The sequence below is a fragment of the Protopterus annectens genome, chromosome 7.part0 (genome assembly GCF_019279795.1).
Source record: "Protopterus annectens isolate FY-2018-M chromosome 7.part0, PAN1.0, whole genome shotgun sequence".
NCBI lineage: Eukaryota > Metazoa > Chordata > Ceratodontiformes > Protopteridae > Protopterus > Protopterus annectens.
This window is the reverse complement of record NC_056739.1, coordinates 1,261,103,634-1,261,123,330: the sequence shown is the minus strand read 5'-3', so window position 1 is coordinate 1,261,123,330 and position 19,697 is coordinate 1,261,103,634.

Here is a 19,697-nt window from a genome sequence, read left to right as displayed (position 1 = left end):
AGATAGTAGCAGGTTGTCTAGTTAGATGGAGATAGGGAGGTAAAGGCGAAGAATGTGCAACAGGAGGTTATCTCTAGTCTACATAGCTATGTTTTTTTTTTTTTTTACAATATGAATGTTCTTTATGTACTGCTTGCCTTGTCAGTTTATGTATCATATGAGTAATAAGTCTTTGCTGTTACTTTGAGTGCTTTTATGTGGAGCTTTTCTCCCTGGGCCTCTGCTGAAAATGGACATGTATCCAGTCGGACCATCCCGGTCAACAAATGTAAAATAAATAAAATAAAATAAATAAAAGTTAGGATGCAGGGTGGGTATAGAAAGGTAGAAATAAGATTAACAGAGAGAGAAAGCCTAGGCAGAGTACAAGCAAGTAAAGCAGTAGAAAGGATGGCTGTGGATGGAAGTATGGTGGCAAAAGATAGGCAAGAAATAAGGAAAGATTGCAAGAAAGATGAGAAGGAGAGGGAATCCAATCTGAAGAGATAGGAATGGACATTGTCTATATTACCCAATCGAATGTTTAGGTTAGTGAATACCTAAACGTCGACTTGGTAATATCGAAAAATTAAAACAGCGAACGGCAGATTTAACGTAGGGAATGAATTCCCTCGGCCACAAAAAAACAAAAAAAATGTTAAACCAAAATGAAGTGGGAGGCTTCACCCCCAATTAAATATATCAACTCCGAGATCGCTCTACAGTGGGGAAAGGGGCAAAATCCACATAATGGCCAAGGGAATTCTTTCCCCTGCGTCAAATTGGCCTTTCATGTTTTTTTGCTTTCGCTATTATCAGATCGACATTTAGGTATTCGCTAACCTAAACATTCGATCAGGTAATAGGAACCCAATGGACAGGAGCAATAAAGAAGTCAGTAACAGAGGTCACCATGCAGGAGGTACATAGAGGGATAGCAGGAGTGATGTGGGAGGGTGGAGCATCAGCCAAGGGGATGGAGAAGAGACAGGTAGAAGAACTAGTTATGTAGATGAGCAGTATAGGAGTCTAAAGGCATGAAGGGGTTAAAAAACACTGCCTAGAAGGAGCAGAAACTCCACTGTGATGACATAGAAGAGGAGTTTGCTAACTGGAATTACGAACGCATAGTTGGCTAAGTGTTGGTGAAGGAGGAAGAAGAGAACAGAGTACGATGAAACCTTGCCTCTGGGCCTAGACTTGGAAAGGCATGGGGAAAGTGGACCGAGATGGCCACCAAATAAAGGTGTGGAGATGTCACATAAACCATACCGGCACATTGACCTGTCAGAGGATACAGATGAGATATAGTAAACAGGGTCAGATAGGTGGTACAAACATCCCATGATGGGGTTAGAGGTAGCATTCTCAGATGAATTATTCATGTCAGCAGGAAGCACACCAACAGAGGACAGGAATGGAGAGAAAATTGACAAGCTGTGGTAATGGTCAAGGAGCAAGAGTCTGGAACTGAAAACTGAATGAGAAGGCCTGGCAGAGAGGCCATTCTGTGTTACAGGCATGCTTCACCTTTGCCCAAGAGGGATAGCAGTGCACAAAACTGAGCTTTAAAAGTTTGCATTTAGGAACATAGATTTAAACTAAAATGAAATAAAAGGTGATATAATAGCAAGAATGGATAATCTGGCAACAGTCAGATGTAGAAAACAGACTCAGAACATGGCAGAGGAACAAACATGAGTGAATCACAACATGGCTGTGCAGCACGTGCAGTGTGAAGGGTATGCAAAGGTAGATGAGAAACAGCTGGCAGTGATGCAAGAAAAGTGGAAGATAGTGCTGCTGTCAAATATTTATGAAAAAGTGAAAAGGGTCAGTGGAATATGAAGTTGTCAGAGTAAATGTTATTTAGGAATGACAGAGAGGAGAAGGATATGTGACAATGGTGATCCTAATAATGGAATACATCAGATGAAAAGTCAGGGAAGAGGAGGCACCGCCAAAGGAAAAGGGTGAAAGATAAGTGAAGCTCAAAATCTTAGGTATGCAGCATGGCGATTAAGGTAGAGGAATGAGGGACTGTGCTGGGTGAACATTAAAGTGTATCAACCCCAGACATATCAAGGCAAAAATGTGAAGAAACTGAGAGAATAAAGGAGAAGAGTATGAGAAGCACAATGGTTATACTAATAGGGTCTATACTACAACAACGAATGATCAGATGATCGAATGTTGTTATATCGACCTCTAAATGTCGAAAATCCAAAACAGCGAACAACCAGAACAGCGATTTTTTTTCCCAGCAGATTGGGAGATCCCAAGCTTCAAGGTGTTGAGAGTGTGGAAGTTTACAGAATTCTTGGACCATGAGAGGTGCAGCAGGCTGGAATAGGACTGTACCAGAAAGAACGGAATTCTGAATGTGGTTGCAAAGTGGAACAGAGACTGCAAGGTATTTAGTAAAAAGAAGTGAGGGGCAGACCGGACCAGGCTAAGAATGGATGGAAGAAAGATGATGAAAGACAGGGAAAAAGAGGTAATTAATGATGAATTTACTTTATTCTTCATGAAGAAATGGGATGGGATGGGAGGGGAGCAGAGGGGAGTGTGCCCTCCCAGTAAGGATGGATATAAGCAAGAGTAGGAAGAGTAGTGAGTGAATACTAACATGCAGAGAAAGAGGAGGTGGAGAGGGAACATAGTGGAGGATAATGTAAAGAGGCCACAAAGTTTCTGTGTCCTGAGCCTTAAATATCCTACTACTGTGCAGGATGATCCTCTCAAATAGATCTTCAGCAGATCACTATCAACTACAGAAGTGCTTGGTGATGGCAGGAGGGCACCTTTGTACAAGGAAATAGAAAGTCCTGGGAACCTTTAACTTAGTATTATAATACACGAATGTCAAGGATAGAATCATGGGGCGAAGGCTGATTACTTTCCTAGAGGATAACAATTTCAGAACAACAACCAACATGGATTATATCCAGAAGGAGTTTTCCTATGTACTTGATGCACTTTTATGACTGGGTTACACTAGAAATTGACATAAGATAACTGGTGGACATTTTATATCTAGACTCCACCAAGATCTTTGACTTAGTTCTACACAAGTAGCTGCTAGGAAAACAGCAGCAGTTTGGGGTAGCCGTGAGACTGGTGAACTGATTAGCAACAAGGTTGAAGGATAAGGCACAAAGGATGTGGTAAGCAGGACAGTTTTACAATTTATGACTAGTAGAGGACTGTTAGAGTTCCTTCTGGGTCAAGTTCCCTTCAGTGTGTTCATTTGAAACATGTCTGAAAGAGCAGAGAACAGGGCCAACCACTTGTAGGATGACACAAAGATAGGTACAACAGTTGACAAAAGAGGAAAGGGTCCATTAATAACTTGAAAAGGCTGAGCAAGTTAAAAGAAAGATAGCAGTTGACAATCAGTCTAGACAAATACAAAGTACTGTACATGGATCACAACATCACTAATATAAAATGTCAACTGGATGAATGTAACTGGTGGTAACTGACCAAGAAAACAGCCTTCAGCACTCCAGATGCACTCTGCCATTGTCATAGGGATGTAGTTATGTTTCATAAAGCATAACTCACATGCTCCATTACCTCCAACACCCCAATGGTGGGTGTATTATGAATTAACTGTTGTCTATATACCTGTGAGCAAATTTTCTCCATATGGAGAGATGTGTGCACCTACCAGTTTGATGATGCTGTGAATTTACTTTAGTCTTCATGAAGAAAAGGGAGGAGAGGGTGCCCTGCTGGTAAGGATGGAAATAAGGCAGATTAGGGAGAGCAGTGAGTGAACAAACTGCTGCCAGAAATTGCACACAAGCCCATTGTGAGGATCGTGGAAACTGCCTGGATGGCGTATGGACATATTGTAAATAATACCCTGTGCATTGCACACTACCTGTCAGTTTCTGGCCTGGAAGCCCTTTGAGCTGATATATATATACTAGATACCAAAAGAAGCAGGCAAGGAATTCATAGCAATATGGCTACAGTCAATGGCCTCCAGATCCTTGGAGGGAAAAGGCCATGTCACAGAATACCTACAAAGTAGTGTTTCTCTCCTCTGCTCTCTGTGAGAACCACATATGCTCCTCCACATTCTAGAGCATTATGTCAAGGTCCTGATTTAGGACACATGAGGCAGCCAGCTGCGAGAATGGCACATGCCTACACTTTCCATTATGGTATCATCTCTCTGTTGTGGAGGTGGTGGTAGTGGAGGCATTGACAGACGTGCCTGTGATGCATTGGGTATATGGGCTCATCGCTGTGCTCACTGGCCATAAGACTGGCCAATAACAAGTGTTTTCAGCTAACTGGGATGGTACTCCTAGGATTTTAATGCACAAAGTGATCCTGTTCACAAGCAAATCTCAAAGTTCAGAACAGTTGTTTGCCACAGCTTGTCACACTGCTTTAAACAAGTTGTGAATTTCTCAGCCATGTTTTATGTTAGTCTTTGCATGTGTGATGTCCCTCATTTGCATATCATTATATTGTTATGTACATCCAATGTGTACCATGATGTTTTCTTTGTTACACAATAATATTATATGCATCTCTGAATTGCCCCTTCTCTGCATATTGCCATCCACACTATTTCATGCAATATACTGTATTAGCTATTTCAGAGTACACTCCTAAATTTGTGTTTTTGAGATGAGATCACTAAATAGTTGTGATCTACCAGCTGGGTTTTTATGGAGTGAGAATTCAGGATTTTTAGGGGTACCCAGTTGGGTTTTTAGGGGTACCCATTCAATCATTTGATGACAGGATATATATCGATGGGCTATTCATCATAACTATGTTAAGCCACAGTTCCTGTTGCCATCACTGAAATCTGACTCATTGATATTCTCTGTTGTTGCCATGCCATGACATAGAGGATGAAGCCTTGACTATATGGCCCAGGTGACCCAGGTTTGACAAGTAGCTCAGGGACATGAGGCATGGTAGAGAAAGGACGAGTATGCCTAACCTTGGAGGAGGGGGTCATTCACCTGGATGCTCCTTGTATTAGATGCCTGGTGGAGGAAGGTGATATGGAAAAGAGGCATTGTCCTAAAATGGCATAGGCTTGGGACATGGCTGAGTCATTTTGGAGCTGGAACTGTCCTCTGCACCTCCTTATTGCATGTCCATCCATTGGATTAGTGCAGTTATGTACAGGGGGAATGGGAAGTTAAGGTATAAGTAAAAATAGGGGAAATGAGACGTTATAGTTATAAGTAAAATGGGGACATGGAAAGTTAGGGTATAAGTAAAAATAGCCATCTATAGCAGTAAGATGCTGCATCAGGATGCCTTGATCACCTTGTCTCACCAAGCATGGGGGACGGGGTAAATCCTGGGGTGGTGCAGGAGAGCCAGGTAGACCATGCAAAAGAGGAAAAGCACTGGTGATACCTTATGATCACCTATAAGAGAAGAAAAATTATGTTTTATGTGCTTATCACAGAAGAAATTATACAATTTTCTAACTATGATTAATAAAAGTCAAGGTAACTGGCTTCTAACAATATATTTTGAAAAAAAAATCTAATCTAAAAATTAACTTTATTATAACTTTTATAAATTAAACAGACTGACATGGAAGAAGATTTTTAAAGTGAAAAAGGTTACAGAAGTTTCCATTCTGTTAAAAGTCAATTCACCTCTTAGCAATGAAGAATACATGAAGCCATTAATGAACAGGTTAATAGGTTCATAATTAAGTACTAGGCTAGCTGTCCTTGTGGGCCATTTTAAGCCTAGGCAGTTTCCGTTATTGTACTCAAATTAACCTATCCCATTTAGTTAGACATTGGTCTTATCCATTCCATGGTCGATAATTATATATTATCCCTAATGAGAATAGCAAAACCAGTATTCTACCCATTAAGTTATCTAATATCTGTAGAAAAACATTTTAAGGTATTGCAGAATTTCATATATATATATAAATATATAGAGGTATATATAGATATAGATAGATATACACACACATATATATTGCAATTTGTTTACCAGGATAGAAAAGTAACAATCAAAAACTAGTTTCAGGCTGAGCCTGGGTTACACCATAATATAGCAAAACAATGTATAATATACAAATAACAGTGGTTTATGTTTATGAGTAAACGTACAAAGTCTGACAAAGATCTAATAAAATGTTAAGCCAATGTCCTAATCATATCCATAATCACATATTCTATAAGTCGATAGTTCCTATATCTGAAAAGCATTTCTTGTTTTTACTTCATAAACCTGCAAATAAATATATGAAAGCTGTAGTGCACATAATTCCAAATTTGGTTACAGCTTGTCTAGTTGGACCAGGAAAATATCATTTAGCATATCTGTCAATTTTTTTTTTTTGCATTTACTTGTAGGATGTAATGCACTACACATTGTGGGATGGAAATATTTTTACAATTTTCTCATATTTAGACTCGATATTTGAGCAAGTTTCTACAGGTTACATTCAATGGCTGCAACATGTTGCTGATAAAATGTACGCAGCAGTGTCTTGATCCACAAACAGAAAGTGCACCAGAAATGTGGCAGAGTCAACTGAAAGGGGTGGAGTTTAAGTAGTGTGAGATCACAGTACAGCAATGATTGGGAGTATGCCCTTTCTTCACTGATATGTGATCTTGGAGGTTGTATATAGAAAGAAGGGAGTGAAGAGGGCTTGCCCCACTTCAAAAAATGTTTGGTGTAGTTGTGCTTATGATATTGTGTGTGCTTTTGGGTTTTAATGGTGTGGCTTATGGGGTGAGAGAGTGGCTGGGTGGTACTTCCTGATTTTTGTTTACAATGTTTATGTGTTTGATTTTCGATGGATTGTGCGGATGTTTGACTATGATGCTTGCACATGATGATTTTTTCAATTGCTCATGTTTCAATGCTTGAGTAAGTAGAGTATAAAACATATGCTCATTTTTACATACATTGTTTTGCATCCAGATAGTATCATTGGATGACTGCCCAGTAAATTCAGTATGTTGTGTTTCTTTACTGGTACCAAGATCCTTTTTATAGCACATAAAACCCTTAATCCACTAGGTTGTTTACTTAATAAACAAGGTTATGGTTATAACTTAACTTCTAGAAACCAGTATTGTTCAAAGATATCTTGTCTTTTTTGTGGATGATTTAACATTATGCAGTTCATCAGAAGAGGATCTGTCAGTACAACTGGAAATGTTTACAACTTTCTTAGATGATATAAGAATAACATTTGGCCTTGATAAGTGTGCAAAAGCAATATTTATAAAAGGAAAGTTGCAGCATCAAGAAACTGTCAACCTGGGACAGGCATTTGATATAAAGGAACTTGAACAGGAGGGTGTGTATAAATATTTGGGAATAGATGAAGAGTCAGCAATAAAACATAAGCAAATGAGAACAAAGCTTAGTAAAAAATACTGTAGAAGACTAAAACTGATACTGAAAACTTTATTTGCATCTAGGAATAAAGTCCAAACTATAAATCAATTTGCTCTTTTCCTGTCCTTACAGCTTTGTTGTGACTGACTGGTCCCAAATGGTATTGAATCAGATGGACAAGTAAATAAGAAATGCTTAGTAATTATCAAATGATACATAAAACTCAATGTATACCAGGATTATGTAGCCCTCGTTCGGAATGGGATGTGGACCTCCTTGAAATCGATTGCATGTATAGATCTGCAATCATGGGACTGAATAAAGGTTTCCTGACTTCATCATATCCAAACATGGTGAAAGCTCTAATAAAGTGATGTCTTTGTTTAATTTAGCAGAAGCATTTCAGGGAGGAGTGGGAATATAAGTCAAACCAGAAACAGATGAAAATCAGGCAGCAACTGAAAGTGCAAAAAATTAAGAATAAAAAGAAAAGGACCAGAAGAAAATGAAAGGAAAGAAAATTGGAAACACCTCAAATATATTACCAAGTAAAGAGAACTCATAGAACAAAAACATGTCGACCAAGATTTGATGCAGGAATAGTTAAGGAGAGGTGAATTTAGACCAAAAGATAAAAGACTGATAATGGTGGCCCAAAACAGTGGGCTGCATAAACATTGGTTTACAAAGTCTATAGAAAAAGTAGGAGGAATAGACAAATGCAGGTTCTGTAAAACAAAAGTCGGTCATTTTGTTAGTTGCAATTCAGTCATGACTGTGGATGTGTATATTAAAGACACAATAATGTGACCAGACTGCAGGACTTGGGATTGTACAAACACTGTAATTGATGGATAGCTGAGAAGTACTGGAAATGTGAACCACAAAGCGTTAAGAGACAGTGATGAAGTCTGAATCACATGGGATCACCTAATACCAACAGTTAAGAAAACAGATGCAAGAAAACCAGATATAGTCCAAGAATAAAAGACAAAAGTAGTGCTAATCTTTAAAATTGTTAAACCCAGTGATTATATGTACTGAGAGGCACAAAGTCATAAAATAACAGGATCTCCAAGCAGAAATGGAAGCAGTGTGGAAGAAGATACCTAAACAGTTCCAATAGTAGTAGGAGCAACAGGACTGATAAAAAAATACAATTGTATTTAAATATGTTGCTGATATGTGTAACCCCATAGGAACTACAGAAGGAAGAATTATGGGTATATTGTGGGCTCTGATAAGAGCTCTCTTGACTTACATCAAAGCCCAAAGCAATACTAATTTAATGATCTCTAATTGTACCCTGCATTAGGAATAGGGTCCATTACCATCATGATATCAGAAACCCAAAACTTTTTGAGAAATTAAAAAGGGTAAAACCACATAAACATTGTTTTATTGATTCTTAAACAATATTAATATTTGAATCAGGTAAATAATATTGTAAAATGCATTTAATAATTGACAGGTGAGAAAACACCATATCAATTAATCTTCAAAAGGAACCACAACAGTGGGTTGACTGTTGGGAACTTTTTCTCTCATCTCAGTGGTTAATTCATATTATTGATCTTAAGTTCCATTCACATGCCAGAGCATGTCTGAGCCACCATGATAGGGTACAATTACTCTAGGATCTAGTCATTTTGATCCCCACAGAACATGGGGAGTCACCTAAGCAAGTAAAGAAACAGCAGAAATATAAAATTCTGAACTTCTAATACTCATAGAAGGATCCTGTATCACAAGTTGTTGAGAAGGCCATCCAGCAATAAGGGACAGAGAAGGCCAGTAGTTGGCACATAATGTTTAATACTGTCTGTAAGATCAAGCAATATTGTGCATACTCACATTTCTGCTACATCGTAGTCTGAAGAGCCATATGAGGTAAGTGGACTGCTGAGTAGAATACCAAGCAGTAATCCCAAATCCAGAAGAACAAGAGAAGCAGAAACCAGAAATAACATCTAAAGGAAGTCAGAAGGCTTAATACTGAAGTACCAAGTGTCCTGGAACCAAAGAACCCATCAAAACATAAATATATTCTCTGATTTTTTCAAAAACAGGGAAATGAAAGTAGTAGGCCAATAATTTCTGAGAACAGCTGAGTTATCTTCTGTATAGAGAGATACCAGAAAAACATGTTTTCAAAGTGCAGACCCCCTTCCTCCTTTGATCAAGTGGCTGTTTAATATTGTGGAGTTGATAATGGACCTGGCTGCAACATTCAAAAGTTGTGGGGAGAATCTGTTATTGAAGACTGATCCAGGTTTCAATTTATAAAGGAATTTATACATTATGTGGGGTGTGAGAGCTGGAAATATCAGAACAGGACAGTGTTACTGAGATGTTGAAATAATGTTGTGTCACCAGCTATTAGAGGCATTTCAGATAAATCAATCTCTAAAGTATAGTCCACAGTGAGTGGCAATTTCAGCATTATGATGTTGAGGAAATGCAAAAGGAATGCCCATATTTTTAAGATTTAAGAGCTGATCTGTCATATAGCAGAACTTTTTTTTTCATAAATGATCCTGCTGAGCTAGAAAATAGTTATTCTGCCAGAAAGTAAAGAAGACCTAACCTAGTTCCTAACCTGACAAAAATTGTCATCAGACAATTTGGTTTATCAGTTGTTGGTGCCTTTATGACATTGTGACTTTAATTTAATTTTGAAGATAGCCTGGAGAGACTGGAATTTCTAAATCTGCACTTCCAATGTGGAAATGTATTGCAGAGGGTCACCCTCATGGTCAAATCACACCAACTCTGGGTAAATCCTCAATATACCCAAACTCACTCATTGGTTATTGCTTAAGTAAGCTAGTGGAGAGTCTCTTCAGTAACTGAAGCATGTGAACCAGTGAAAAACATAAATACAGGCATCAGAGATTTTACTTTGTTGCTTTTAAACTGAAAGAGAAGGGACTACCTGTATATATTCAGTAGAGGGTTTGCACATCAGCAAGGAGAACCTGAGGCTGATACAGTGAATAGTAGCACCACATGTTCCTTTATACTTCCTATCAGAAAACAGGATACCAGATACCTTCATGGAGCAAGTTCTAAGCCTAGAATGTATTGCATGAGCCAAGCTTCAAACACAGCATCAAAATGGTAAGGAGTGATCTAAAACGGGAAAAAATGTCTCTGTTAATTCATAATTTTTAAATTAATGTGTACCAGTTTAAGACCTCTAGGTTAGACCAGATATTATCAGTAGGGTCAAAATCAGTATTGTTCGTGTATGGTTGTAGGCTGGGGTAGACGTGTCTAAGAGTAGAGAAAGTGAGGAAAGGCTTGCACAATTGTAGTAATGGTATTTTGCAATATTTTCATAAAATGTTTGCATAGATGGACCTAACTAGTGATTTACTTCTCCTTTGTACTCAAACTATATCATCACACAAACTGTCTGAGTAGAATGATTATTGACAAATACTGCAGATGGAATTTGAGTTCATTTTATAGTATAACGTGCTTTGGTGACTGAAAGTTGCCTTTATGTGCTGCAATGTTTATAATAATGGTGGTCAGTATATTAGCAAGCATGAAAAGAAATGCTGTTATATATGTGGTCAGCTAATAACACAGAGGTTTATGATTAGCTGCTATGTATTAGTTTCTGATTGGTAGCAGGCTGAGTTTGTAAATGGGGCACAAGAGCTTAGAGAGGAGGGATGGCTGGGGTGCATGGCTGGGAGATAAGACCCATCCATGCTAGTGCTGCAGTTATCTTAAGCTTCGACATAAACTCACAGAGCAGGTATGATGCCCAAGGTAGTTAGCCAAAGATGTAGAAGCCACCAAACTTTTCAAAGTTCCATTAGGAATCAGATATCATGTATGATGCCTAAGAGAGCCAGGCAGTGGCAGGTAGTACTGCATAAGGAATTCCATCTGTGAAAAAAGAGGAAGTTCCAATGGAAGTGACTATGATGAAGAGCATCTAGCCAAGAGTGGTCCAGAGTTCAAAAGGAGACAGGTGGTATACACATCAGAGATGTTAAAGCAGCCTCTTGAATGAATGATGATGACTTATAGTTGTTACAAAGGGAATACTACTACTGTACTTTTGGGAGATCCACTGGCTGTGTCATGCAGTGTTGTGTAATACACTTCACACAGACTGGCTATGTCATGCAATGTTGTGTAATGCACCTTACACAGAGTGGCTATGTCATGCAGTGTTGTGTAATACCCCTCACGCAGACTGGCTATGACATGCAGGGTTGTGTAATACATCTCACACAGAGTGGCTATGTCATGCAGTGTTGTGTAATACACCTCACACAGAGTGGCTATGTCATGCACCATTGTGTAATACACCTCACACAGAGTGGCTATGTCATGCACTGTTGTGTAATACACCTCACACATACTGACAATGTCATACAGTGTTGTGTAATACACCTCATACAGAGTAGCTATGTCATGCAGTGTTGTGTAATGCACCTCACACAGAGTGACTGTCATGCAGTGTTGTGTAATACACCTCACACAGAGTGGCTATGTCGTGCAATGTTGTGTAATGCACCTCACACAGACTGGTTATGTCATGCAGTGTTGTGTAGTGCACCTCACACAGACTGCCTATGGCATGCAGTGTTGTGTAATACACCTCACACAGAGTGGCTATGTCATGCAGTGTTGTGTAATACACCTCACACAGAGTGGCTATGTCATGCAGTGTTGTGTAATGCATCTCTCACAGAGTGATCCTTCAGCTACAATGTACCTGGATTATGTACTTGCTATTTTGCTTACATGTACAGTGAGATAGAAACCTGTTTTGGATTGCTTAGAACATACAAGTGTATAGCAATCAAAGTAATGGCAATGAACCACAATGAAAGATGCTGGCGCACTGAGAGTGGCTTCCTTAGCCTTCATAAGGCTGAAGTATGGGCCAGCTACTGACACAGTTCCACATGAGAAGGGCACTAACAAATGGTACATGGATTTCAACTATGTAACAATCACTTGCTCTTTTTATTGGCAATTTGCTCAGCTTTGTGTCTTGATGTCCTCAAATTGCAGTAGCACCCACTTGGCCATTGGAGTTAAGGCCACACAGAAGGAACAGTCTATGTACCTTTACTAACTGTAATGAAAGATTATAATGCTCCTGTAGAGCAATTTGCATGGCACAGTGGCACAGTGAGTATGATTACTGGTTTGGTTCTCAGCTGGGGTGTCTTTTGCGTGGAGTCTGTCTTCTCTGTGGTGTGTAGATTTTGTCCAAGTGCCCTGGTTTGTTAACACATTCCAAAGATATGCAATAGACAGACAATTGGTGTGTGTGTGTGTGTGTGTGTGTGTGTGTGTGTGTGTGTGTGTGTGTGTGTGTGTGTGTGTGAGCATGTGTGTGCGTGTGTGTGTGTGTGTGTGTGTGCATGTGTGTGTGTGTGTGTGTGTGTGTGTGTGTGTGTGTGTGTGTGTGTGTGTGTGTGTGTTGGTCCATGCTGCTATTTTAAAAGACCGTACTTTTTTGTAGGTTACTAACAGCTTCCCTAAGTTTTTAGTTTTACAACCTATCAACACCACCAACTACTTAAATAACAACCTCCCTGAAATGCTCATTATACACAAATCCTACCCAAACCATAAAAACTATTTATAGCAAGTTTAACTGCACATTCACTAAGTAATCCCTATGGACAGTGTTCTTTAACATGTACCAAATTATATTACCCCATCCAGTCTATAAAAGATATAATTACATTTAAAAGCAAAAATAGATGCCCATGAACTGCTCTCAGGTACTTTTGACCCTTACTAGCTCATTGTCAGAAAAAATAGATAGACTGTAATTGATAGTGTTCACCTTAAGCAACATTTTTTTTGCCACAGTAACATTCTTTTAACATTGAATGGTCTGCATTACTACTGATTGATTCCTGCCTAAACAGTCCCTTATCCTATTGCAAATGCTTTTCATAACTGTTATTATAACATTATCCTTAATTTGTGGTGGTACTTATTACCATAAAGGAAATATCTATATGTGTGCATTGAGTTATAATCTCACCCCAACACAACCTGGCCATAGTACAATAACAGCTCTTCTCTCTTTTCTAGACATCGTAAACCATGCCTGTGACTCCGGAGAACTTGTATCCACAGTTCTCCTTGACCTCTCCAAGGCTTTCAACACAGTCTCCCATACCCACCTTCTTCACCACCTTTCCAATCTTACTCTCTCACAAAACACCATTACCTGGTTCAGCAGCTACCTCTCTGACAGATCTCAGGCAGTAAAATGGAAGACTGGCACCTCAGCCTTCCTTCCCACCCCAACTGGGGTACCCCAGGGATCCATTCTTGGCCCTATGCTCTTCAATATCTTCAGTAATGATTTCCATGTGGCCATTCCTAACACTAAGATAGTACAATATGCATATGACTCAACTTTAGTTTGCTCTGTATCAAACCTCCCTGAGCTCCAAACAAAAAACTCAAACTGTCTTCTCAACTACTGAGAACTGGATGCCCCAAAATCACCTCTCTTTGAATGCCAACAAATCAAAGATCCTTCTATTCTCTCCCTCAAACTCTATCCACCTAGACAAAACCTCTTTCAAGATTACAAGCCTTGCCAACTCCACTGTAAAAGTTGTTCCTTTTGTTAAACTTCTTGGAGTTACTATTGACGAACACCTAAAATTTGATACCCATATTCAGCTAAATATAAAGAAAACCCATTAGAAACTTGGAATGCTGTACAGAAACTTCCACTTCCTCTCCCCCTCAACAAGACAGACCCTCACCACTACCTTCTTACTACCCTCACTAATGTATGGTGCTCCCCTACTAACCAACCTATCTTCCTCCATCTCTTCTAAACTAAAATCCTGTTACAATAAAATCTCAAAGTTCGCCACTACTTCCAAATACTCCACTCACACTGTAAACCTCTCCACCAGCTGCAATGGCTAGAACTCCCAAACTACCGTGACTATCTCCAATTCATCACCACTCGCAAGCTTATTTTCAAACCAACTATATGCCCAGCACTAACAAACATCTTAACATTATACACCCCAAACAGAACTCTAAGATCTACCCACCAAAATCTAGTCTCTGTTTATAAACCAAACCGTCCCACTGGTCAGCTTCTCCTATCCTTTCCTGTCATCAAAAAATGGAATTCTCTCAATCTATCTCTAAGAATTTCTGAGAACTCTGAATGCTTCAAAACCAAGCTGCATTCTTACCTCTCCCAAAAATGGAAATGCAATTGCACTCCACCTACCTAACCTGCTTAATACATAAATACTTTATAACACATAAAGTTTGTTTTTCATTACACACTGTTGATTAACCCTATGTACTGCCTTCATGCTAATGCTACCTCTATAACCACTCTCAGATGATTTAAACCTCTGCATTAATTTAACTCATGCTAATATTCATGCATAAAGAACTCATCCATGTTAATGTTACTTCTATATCATTCTCAGATGATTTAAACCTCTGTATTAATTTAACCTTGTACTACTGTTCTCAACCACTAAACATGTAAATATGCTTTATATCCTTCTCCAAACTGCTGTTTAACTTTTGTTTAGTTTTTGCTATTTTGTATGCAAAATCTGCTTAGTTTGTTTCTGTTTCCACTATGTATTGTACTTCATATTATGGAGCTTGTACTATGTATTATTGGAGCTTTTCTCCCTGGGCCTCCACTGAAAACAGGCTCTTTGATCCCAGTGGACCTCCCTGGTCATCAAACTGGAAATAAATAAATGAGTCTGATCTATGGTGGAGGTATACACACACACACACACACACACACACACACACACACACACACACACACACACACACACACACACACAAACACACTCTGAAACACACATGCTGCACACATGTTTTATATCATGCTAATAAGGGAAAATTAACTCAACAGTTATGCTAATGAAGCTCCTTAGCACTACCGATGTGTATAATTGTCATACCATATTATGTTACCCATATGCGCCACCACTACCCATGCACATCACAGGGTCTGTGATGTTCGTGACCATTGTGCTCATGCATACAGCATGTGTACACTTGTAGCACAATGGTGCAGTAAGATATCACTTCTTAGATTGTACAGTAGCACTAAGGCATAGAATAGCATTTCAGTGCAGTGCCATGTTTCACAATGTCTAATCCACATATATGCATATGTGCTTACAGGACATTTGTTGTGCACCTCAAGCCAGCATGACCAAGTGGCCATGGCTACCCCAGACACTGTGGAGTCATGCAACCATAAGGCCCTGCCCACTGGACCACAATAGAAGCAACTGGGCAACAGCAATGACCATCCAGGTAACTGATGCCTGGGATTGTTGCCCTGTGGGCTAGATTGACATCTAAATATACAAAGGTCCTACCCTATTCCCATCTTGATGTTTTTCACCATTATATGTCATTTTCCTTTCCTTGTTTATTATTCAACTATCCTCATCTTCTTTTGTTCACCCTCTGTATGTCTGCAGCCATCCAGTGGCCTCTCAATCTTTCATATCCTTATGGCACCTTTCTGTCTGAATCTGTGTTCATCTATCTACCCCTGCTACTTGCCCACCTCCCTCTAACCACAGTCATTCCTCACTACCTTTATTACCTACTTTTCTTTTATATAAATTGCAAAAGGGACTCTTTCCCTGAACAAATTTGCCCCTCCTTTCCCCCAACCTTTCATACCTTAAGGCTACTTTGTGTGCTTCTCAATACACTTGATATGCTTCCCTTCCCTACTTACCTAAATTTACCATAATATCCCCCCAGTTAGATGATGGACAGACTTGGTGTTTTGCTGTTTACACCCACAGTGGTCTCTTTGGTGGCCACTCTGCTGTTATTCTTGTGCAGGATGTAGTTACATGGTGCCATGTTGTACCTATGAGCATACACTGACTTGGCTGCACTATTCTGCCTTTATTGTGACATCCATCACACATCAGCCAGGATTTAAACCTCTGCATTAATTTAACTCATGCTAATATTCATGCATAAAGAACTCATTCATGCTAATGTTACTTCCATATCATTCTCAGATGATTTAAACCTCTGTATTAATTTAACCTTGTACTACTGTTCTCAACCACTAAACATGTAAATATGCTTTACATCCTTCTCCAAGCTGCTGTTTAACTTTTGTTTAGTTTTTGCTATTTTGTATGCAAAATTTGCTTAGTTTGTTTCTGTTTCCACTATGTATTGTACTTCATATTATGGAGCTTGTACTATGTATTATTGGAGCTTTTCTTCCCGGGCCTCCACTGAAAACAGGCTCTTTGATCCCAGTGGACCTCCCCGGTCATCAAACTGGAAATAAATAAATAAATAACTAAATGAGTCTGATCTATGGTGGAGGTATACACTCGCGCACACACACACACACACACACACACACACACACACACACACACACACACACACACACACACACACACAAACACACACATTCTGAAACACACATGCTGCACACGTTTTATATCATGCTAATAAGGGAAAATTAACTCAACAGTTATGCTAATGAAGCTCCTTAGCACTACCGATGTGAATAATTGTCATACCATATTATGTTACCCATATGCGCCACCACTACCCATGCACATCACAGGGTCTGTGATGTTCATGACCATTGTGCTCATGCATACAGCATGTGTACACTTGTAGCACAATGGTGCAGTATGATATCACTTCTTAGATTGTACTGTAGCACTAAGGCATAGAATAGCATCTCAGTGCAGTGTCATATTTCACAATGTCTAATCCACATATATGCATATGTGCTTACAGGACTTTTGTTGTGCACCTCAAACCAGCATGATCAAGTAGCCATGGCTACCCCAGATACTGTGGAGTCATGCAACCATAAGGCCCTGCCCATTGGACCACAATAGAAGCAACTGGGCAACAGCAATGACCATCCAGGTAACTGATGCCTGGAATTGCTGCCCTGTGGGCTAGACTGACATCCAAATACACAAAGGTCCTACCCTATTCCCATCTTGATGTTTTTCACCATTATATGTCAGTTTCCATTCCTTGTTTATTGTTCAACTATCCTCATCTTCTTTTGTCCACCCTCTGTATGTCTGCAGCAATCCAGTGGCCTCTCAATCTTTCATATCTTTACGGCACATTTCTGTCTGAATCTGTGTTCATCTATCTACCCCTGCTACCTGCCCACCTCCCTCTAACCCAACCAGTCATTCCTTACTACCTTTATTACCTACTTTTCTTTTATATAAATTCCAAAAGGAACTCTTTCCCTGAACAAATTTGCCCCTCCTTCCCCCAACCTTTCATACCTTAAGGCTACTTTGTGTGCTTCTCAATACACTTGATATGCTTCCCTTCCCTACTTACCTAAATTTACCATAATATCCCCCCAGTTAGATGATGGACAAACTTGTTGTTTTGCTGTTTACACCCACAGTGGTCTATTTGGTGGCCACTCTGCTGCTATTCTTGTGCAGGATGCAGTTACATGGTGCCATGTTGTACATATGGGCATACACTGACTTGGCTGCACTATTCTGCCTTTATTGTGACATCCATCACACATCAGCCATGCACCCTGGTTAGCACTGCTGCAGCCATTAAGCAGTTTAATGCTTCTCCTCCTGTTAACCGTATGTCTCTCTTTAATTATGGGGACCTTTGCTTGCACTGCTCCTTCTATTTAGTGCCACTAATCAGCACTGTAGCTCTTTATGCAGTGATCTCTCTCTTTTAAAATTACTGTTGTGCAGGCATGAAACACGTCTATGGATTTCAGCCTTAGAACCTCCAAAAATGTCTTCTCTGCAAAAATAAAATGTCTTCTAAAACTGGTGATAAACCATACAGATCCTACCTAACCAGTGTATGGAACAAACTCCCACTTGATTTAACTCATTACATCCGAGTGACGCCTCCAGGTGCATCTGGAGTTAACCCCTACTGACACCTGTAAGTGTCAAATATTGCTTGTTCATATTTGCATCAGAAAGTTCAAAACCATGATATGAACAAGGTTTTGAAAGATTCCATCTTAAAGCTTACACAATTACAAATTCAATTGCATTAATATTTGACCTCTGTCTAGTGCAGGTAAATAGATATCAACTGTTGTTTTTATGATATTAATTTATATAGATATAATTTTCACATTTTTCTAAGTATCTCAACAATCAAGTAACACAGACAGAACTCCTTAGCCTCATGTGAAAGCTCTTAGCTAGATGAATAAAAGGTACTTACGTATTATTGCAACCAGATTTCCGCGATTGCGACATGCACATAGCTGCAGAGAAACTAGAGCAGGTAAGACTTCAAGCTGCTTTGGGAAGTCCTTAGTACTGACAAAAACCTTCATATTGCTTTCAGGAGTAGGAACAATTTTAGAAATCCTGCACTTCTTTTGCATGCATTACAGACATACGCTTGACTTTCCAGAGCTGCTATTGTACTGTGGGTTTGTTCAGAAAAGGCACACACGCACACATAGAGAAAGTGGTTGGGGTAAACTGTTTATTTAGAGCCAATGTTTTAATTGATGTTGAAAGGACACTGAAAAACTGCTTGTGGTACGCTTGTTATTTACAACCAATGTTGTAATCGATCTTGAAAATAATCAACCATTGCATTGCTAATGATTTTAACTGATGATGGATGCATGATGTTGACAGCTGATTTCAGATCCATTTCTCAATGAGAAAGTTTGGAAGGGGCATGTTCCAAAAAAAGAGAGATTGTATTATACCGGTCATTGATTTCATTAGTACTGTAAGTGATGTGGGTGGCTGACTCTGGTTGTGTCTTACTATGTGGTGGGAAATGTATAACAGTAATTTCACATCTGCTGCCACGAGAAAGAAATGTGCAGCAGCCGGAATTGAAATAACAGAAATGGTGGGAGTAAAGTAGACAAAGACACACGAACAGTATGTTTTTTTTTACATTTCTGTTATATCAGAATAGAAAAAAACTGCTGGTGTAGAAGAACTACCACTATACAACATCTCTGCAGTATTCATGAGCATATTTCATGATCGTTACGCAACTGGATTTTGCCGTTAAAAATCTGGTTGTGATAATACGTAAGTACCAAATAAAATGCTGCTGACAGTATGTCTGCAACTTGAGTGGTTACTGAGATATTGTAAGTTGTTTAGAAAATATTACAAAAGTAATTGTTACTATGTTTACTGTGACCTATAACATTCTGTTTATGACCTACAACCTAAAGAATACTACCACTATAAAAGGTTTGTGCTGAAGAATTTGTCATTTATACTTTTTCATAATCCCTATGGTTCCAGAGATATAAGCATTTGTTTGAAATGTGAGGACATAATTTG